We start from the raw sequence: 7,593 nt of genomic DNA, 5'->3' as shown, positions 1-7,593 counted from the left end.
TTTCACTTTAAAAACATGTACAGTTTTTAATGAATATAATAATTTATTTCAAACTTGTCTAGATGTGTCAATATTGTTTTTTAATAGTCATAATACAAAATGTATAAACACAGTTTCACATATAAAAAAATTGTAAATCAGTTAATGATTATTACTATCATATTCATGTTTTGATTTTTGGGTAAACCAACAATTTTTTTTATCTACCAAGTTAAATGCAACAGTATTATTTTTGAACTAGTTATTTGCATGTAGCAATTGTTGTGTGGTGAACGTAAATAATGTAACACTAAATAAAGTATTATGAGTCACCAAATATAACTACATAAATTGATTAGGTTATTTATATATTGAACAATCTAGGCTGGGATATTCTAAGTAACATTTGGATCCCATTACTAAGTATTCTGGGGAAAATAAAGACCAAACACACTGATGTAGGTTCTTAATATCATTTTGTCTCTTTGTGTTCTTTTTTTTTAATTAATAAGATTGCTAAAAAAATGGTTAATGATTTCACTTGTAATAATCATATCCTATTACACCTTTGGCAATAAATGAAATTGTTCAGAAAGTTATTATTTTAAATATCATTCAAGAAAACTTATATGCTGAACACCACATTGAACTATCAAGGTTTTATTGACCCACAATGTTTCCAGTTTCTTGGGTGGTATTGCAGCATCAAACTGAGTAACAATATGAGTATTGTAAGTAACCGTATGATTGTGAATTTTTGCATTATTGTCATGCTGATGTATATTCAGCAGTGAATCTGGTACAACTTGACTTGTTATCATATTGGCAAGTTAAAATAATATATTCAATAAATATTATTTGGCTTTGGTTACATGAAAAGAGGAGATTTTAGCTCTGATCAAAGCAGAATATTTTCACTTTTTATAGACTTTTAGTTTTGAATTTAAAAACATGAGTACTTAATCTATTAAATGATTCAGTTATTACCTTCCACAAAACAAGATATGCAATTAGCATCTAATGAGATCAGTAGATGTTTAAAGCAAAAGAGAGAAGGAAGTAGAACATTGTCCTTTATACAATTTTTGCTTTCTTAATGGGCACCTTCAGCTAGTTTTTTAAAAAATAAAATATGACTAAACATTAGTTATTTAATTTTGATGTGAAGTTTTCATATGTTAAAACTAAGTAAATTAGGTCCTTGAAAATGATAGTTTGGTTTTGGAAGATAAAGAAAATTTTTTTTCATTATATTAATTCATTTGCGAAGCTGAGGCATACTGGTTACATCAAACACATTTTGTTAAATAGCATTCATCTCATTTACATGCACTGCTGGTCTAGAAACTGTTAACTGAGAACATACAATGTTTTCTTCACTTTCCTGTAATGAAATGTGGATTATGCGACAGGCTACACTGACAGTTGTGGTACAATTAATAACAGTAATCGTACCTTATCGTAGCATTCAACCAATTTTAACGTTGAGCAGTGCACTCTCATTTCATGATGTCACTCAGTTTATGAAGTTGTTCTCATACCTTGACTGAATAAATAAGCCTTGTCTTGTGACATTGATTGGCATGAACTTATTCTGGAAAAAAATTTACATTATCCTATCATTTATGTTCATAGCTAACAGTGCATAAAAATGTATGTAAATTATATCTTTGGATAGTAAATAATATATGTTAAACAAACCAAATATACATTTGTTTAATTTGATTGCACTGTTAGGTTTGTTACCAATAATTTAAGTGAAAACAAGATTTAGTGCATTTAGATAAACTCATTCTTTTCAACACCTCAGTCAATAAGTTAGGTGTGGTTGCATTCATACAGTCATGACATCACTGTTAGCTTTTTTATGTAGTTTGTTTATTTGCATATTGCCCCAGCTTCATGAAAGCAGAATATAGATCTTATATTTCTATTAGCATTATAGACATCCATGTCAACATGTCTTATTAATGTTAACCCCCAACAACTACAACTTCAGCACTATTGCTTATCTGTTGTTCAAACTTACTTCTCTTTGGAAGCATTTCTTTGGCTCCTTCCTATTATCTTGATGCCCCAAAATTAGTGAACAAAACCAAGTAATAAGCTGATTAAAGATAGAAATAACCTTCTTTACAATACCATTTTATTCTAACATGAATCGGGAGATAATAGCACACATAACATTAAACCATTTAATATACAATTTTCATATTAAAACAGCCAAAAATATGACTTCTTTTCCCAAATATACTCATCCAGCTCAGTATTCTTTGGGTTCACATAGCTGACATTAGATAACTCTACCTTGGAACATCAGTTCAACTGTTGCACAAGCACAAATGACTGATAAGCTCTGCAGTATAACCATTCCAAAAATGCTGATACCAGAATCAATGTTGGAGATGACTATCTTCTTTCTGAAAGCAAACCCTCCTAACTATAGTTGGAGAATGACTACTACATTCATACTTAGTTTATCTTCAATTGCCAGGAGGAAGTTTGTCAATAGGTCTGGTGTTTTTGTTCAGAGCATTTGATATTCCACGAGATCTACAAGTGTTTTGGCCACTCCTGTATCAAATAGGAACTCTACTCTTGTTCTTGTATCCTGACAGGCATATACAGAGACTCACCCGACTCTGAGAGAACTGGGCTGGCCACCACACCTTTTTGGTGCATGCTGTTAGTTTCATTTCTCCAAGTTGATGGCCAGACCTAACTTGGGTTATTCTAATTTCCTACAGCTGCAATTTTCACTGCCTGCTGTTGGCTGTTCTAAAATTGTTGCACCATCAATCAAAACTAACAGCCTTGTCTAGGTAAGAAAAGTTCACTCAAAAGTGATCCAATTCTCTACAGGCAAAGCATATGCTTTGCTCTTCTCTTCCAGGATGACGTCTGGGCAGAGATTTAAGCAACATCTAAACTATGAGAAGACCAGGATATCTATGCCCAGTGTGGCTGCATCACAATGGATATATGGGTGGTTGATTAACCCTTAATTGGATTGAAACCTGGTGTGATGTAGGTGCCTAGATAGAACGAGGTTAAGTCACTGCAACTGCTGCTACAGGCTTTTCTGCTTCTGGGACTGACCCACAGTTACTACATGGTTATCATGTCACAACAGAAATTGCTTCAATGAGGGTGAGTAGGTCTTTCACACTAAACTGTTGCTGCATCATCTTGCTGGTTAGCCCCTCCACAAACTTGTGGTAAGGATATCCTCACCACCTGCTGAGGCCATTGTAAGCTGAGTTTTACCATGCAAATGGGGTAGATCATTTGCATACACAGTCAAGCTTTCAGTGGCACTTGTTCTTTCAAGCCTTAAATTCAGCTCAATGAATTGCTCTGTTTTCCACCAGGATAAACCTCTAGTGCAAATTGGTAATGAATGTCTCACAGTCCCCGAGTTGCTCCTCATTCAAATGCTTGATATAATGTAGACTTCCGAGTTCAGCCATACCGGGTTACCTGTTTCAAACACTTCATGAAACAGTCCAAGTCTTTATTTGCTGTGTTTTTAAATGTTGACAGTTATCTGGTTGCAGAGATCTGTAAATATTGCCAGAAACTCTCCTTTACAACTTCCCAGTCATCTCCTGACTAAAATGTTCATGACATTATTGGTACAGCATAGTAGGAACTCTCAGGGGTCCCAATTCTCTGATAAGTGGTAGGCTCCTGATCCAGTGATAGAGCAATGAGGTGCTCTAGGTTGCTTGTCTATTGGTTACATTGGATCCCATACTCCTCTTTATATCATGTTCATTTCAGTAATATACTTCCTAGCTTGTGGAGGCTCATTGCTGCTTCATGATCCACTCTCTTCTTGTTTGGGTAGATATTGTCTACTAATACATTTCTAGTTTTATTCTGCTATTTCAAAGGTGGTTTCAACTAGAGCTAGCAGTTTTGTACAGACAGCCTCATCTGGTTTCAGACTCACCAGATGTCAAAGCACCAATGATCCTTAATACACACTTCCCTCACATTAAGGTGTACCATGTTTAATATAGCTTGCTGACGATGGAATATGTATATTCTGAAACATTCAAGAATTAAATGTTTGTTACTGAACATCACGTGTCAAATGTTTGTTGTTGCTACCATTGTCCTGTTGTTCATCATTAAACTTCAATTCCCATTGAATGAATCTATTGCTTGTCTTGTAGACTGGCTGAAATCTCCATATGAGCCAGTGTTGGTTCACAGACTGATATTTTGGAACCACTACTGAAGGACACAAGTTCTTCTAGTTCTTGAAAATGCCAATGTGATCATGGTAGATGATCTTTGGCTTGGATCACCTGTCTTTCTAGTATCTGTAAACCACATGATGGATTATTTTCAGTGTGATGTATGGACCTTCCAAACATCTACATAACTTTGGAGTTTATCCTCTTTCGTGATGAGAACTGTTTAACCATACCATACCACCCTGATGAAATTCAGTGTTATCAGCATTAACATCATAGTGACTTTTTGTTTTATCATAAGCTGATATATGTCTTTCTTCAGTATAGTGATGTATGACATCTTTGTTCTTCATATCCATGAGAGCTCTTTCGAACACTAATTCTTAATGACATGTGAAAATTTGTGGTCCCACTATGCCCCAGTCACTAGATTAAAAATTATTTTTAATAACGGTGGTTTTCTTCTCTGAAGATTACGGAATTCAGATGGAAGTTTATAGTTATCCTTATTGTAGGAAGCTTCTCTACACTTCATAGTATGTGGGGTAATTGACATTAAGGAAGAGTGCATATTTGGAAGGGGCTTCATGCAGAGACATGGATGTGAGGTTAGGCTAGCTTCACAGTTTTTGAACATGAAATTTCTGTATACTACATGGCAATTACTACACCAGAGGTTGAACTACCAATGACAACAAAGATGGTGGTCATTGTACCACAAAGAAGCAAAAATACTCATACAAGGAGTTAGATTTAGTGAATGAACAGTTAAGTATCCTGTTTTATATGCATATTAGGATTGTTCAAGGAATTGAGCATTGATTAGTTGACTGAGCCTAAAAAGTTATTCAGTGTTAGTAGTGAGGGTTATAATATTTATTCTGCCAACAATTATTCAGTGATTTACATGCTTGTTTATCAATTTAAGATGAGTAAGTTAGGCCTACATTAGTTCTTTTGAATCATTGTATTTGAAATAAAGCTTACAAGTAAACATGGCTGTAAAAAACGTTTATTGGAGTTTTTATGGTTTAATTGAATTTTAACTTATAACAACTCATGAGCTATCTGTACTACTTATCCATAATTTAGGAGTGGTAGACTAGAGAGAAGAGATCTAGTCACAATTATAGTGTTCCCATGTCTGATAGAGCAATCATGTTTGGTTATGGGATTTGAACCCACATATTGTAACTTGAACACCCTGACTACCTTTCATGAAACAATAAATTTATTTATTATTGTTAAATGAACTGGAATTGGCATTATTTTCTACCAAATAATCCACCCAATAATATAAAATGTTATAACAGTATCTTATCTCTTTTAACATAAATTTTAGTATGCTACATTACCCAACATTTCAGGGTGATACTTTAATAATACTGCACTTTATAGTTAAGACTTTACTTCAGTGTTAAACACTAAACAACATTCTTTCCATTCTATTACCCTGACAAAAGGTGGAATATGATTAATATGGTTGCTTGAATTTTACTGCCAAGAAAACTTTTTATTTGTAGCTTTAGTGAGTGCTATGTTTTTGAAGTAGTCTCCCCTGTCTGTCAAGTAGGCTTACTTGGTAAACCCATGTTCCTTCACACAGCTGCCAATATGTGGTTTTGACATTGTTTCTCCTTTGCAGGCTCATACAGCTAACATTAATATGCCCTAACCTTCCACAGTTATAGCATTTTGTTGTCTGATGCTTCTTGCACCTCTTTCAACATGCTGCTTTTAATATATTCACTGGGTGTTCTCTTTAGTATAAATGGCAAAGACAATCCCTAGCAAGGTGATCATGTTTTACAGTTATAGCATTTTAGATAATTTGATTTAATGATTTACTTATTTAATGTGTTTCATATTGTTTAGTATTGATATCTGTTTTTTTCCTGATCTCTTTCCTGGTTGGCACACCTATTATGTCTACTAATGTAGCTGTCGGAAATACTGTCTTCATCAATGTTTATTCCCTTGAGGTTGATACTTAACCATTCTAGTCATTTGATTTTAAAGTGTTCCAGATAATTAGTTTATGGATGTTATTGTAGCCCTTTTGTAAACTATTTCTTACTTGCTTTAGGTTGTTTCCAAAGACTTACAGTTAAGTCTGCCTGTCAATTAATTAGAGTATGGTATCACGATTCTCTCTATGCCTGTAATCAACTATCATACTGTGCCTTAATGGTTGAAATTGTTCATTAGTTTGGTTCCACAAAATCTCTGAAAAATCACTTAGCTTCATCTAAAGATCATAATCTCAAAACATCTGCTTTCTGAGCATCAATACAGTACAATATTATCACATCCAGAAAGATTTCTACACTTTCATCAATTATGCTATGAAACAGATTAGTGATCATGATCAGGTACGTGGTCTGCAGCAAGGGTTAAATTGGAACAAAATGACATGGAAGAGTATTTCACCTCTGTTCCTGGTTTTCTGATTAGGTTTGTTTACTAACATATGAATAACCAGATTTACACTGATTTTCTTTTTGGCATGGAATGGTATTTCTGTGTTTTTACCCTGCATTTGTAGTTTCTAAGAGTCATTAACTTTAGATTTGTGTAAGTTCTTTTATAGATTTTAATCCGTCTTTAGATGTAAGACTCTTACAAATATGGCTTAACTTCCCATTAATAGATGTGCATTTAACACAGAGCTCTGTTGTACCAAACTGCAACTATAAAGTGGATCACAAAAGGAAGTTCATCCTCTTTCAAAAGTTCAATTTAACTGCTGCTTTAAATTATTTGCATTCAGATTCCTTATGGGCTCTTCTTTTAAAGGTGGGGTTGGCGCTTCATATTTAGCTCTGAGAAAAGTTAACTTCTGTATGTTTAGTAACTATATTTAGACCTTCTATATACTCTAACTGTATTTTATATTTACTCTAATGGTATTTAACTGATGATTTTATTCTCTTACTCTTTCCACTCACAAACCTAAGGTTATTCTAACAGGATAAATATCCTATTGTTACGTTTCTGGTTGTTAATTTCCCGTATAATTTCTTTCCGATGAAACTTTAGTGCCACAAGTCCTTTCTTAAATAAAACTAGTTTAGTCTTTCTCAGTTCAACTTTGCAATACACTTAATTTCCACAGCCAATTTAACTTAACTAATTTTATAAAAACACGTTATAATTCACAGGGAACAATTCACGCACTTACTTACTACCGCGCTTGACTCAATTGTCCGTCTCTGTCTGTCTGCAATTCTTGGCGGTCTTATATACAAGAATACCGCACATCTAGTAAACACTCGAGGCTTCACGAACGGAGATGAATTTTCTAGAAGCTCATGACTTGTTACTAGCGTCACATGACTTCCGCTGTCGTAACACTGCCCCTTCCTTAGTATTGTTCGTCAAGAACAATAGCCACTTACATTAAACCAAT

The sequence above is a fragment of the Limulus polyphemus genome, unplaced genomic scaffold, assembly GCF_000517525.1.
Source record: "Limulus polyphemus unplaced genomic scaffold, Limulus_polyphemus-2.1.2 Scaffold482, whole genome shotgun sequence".
NCBI lineage: Eukaryota > Metazoa > Arthropoda > Merostomata > Xiphosura > Limulidae > Limulus > Limulus polyphemus.
This window is presented reverse-complemented; position numbering follows the sequence as displayed.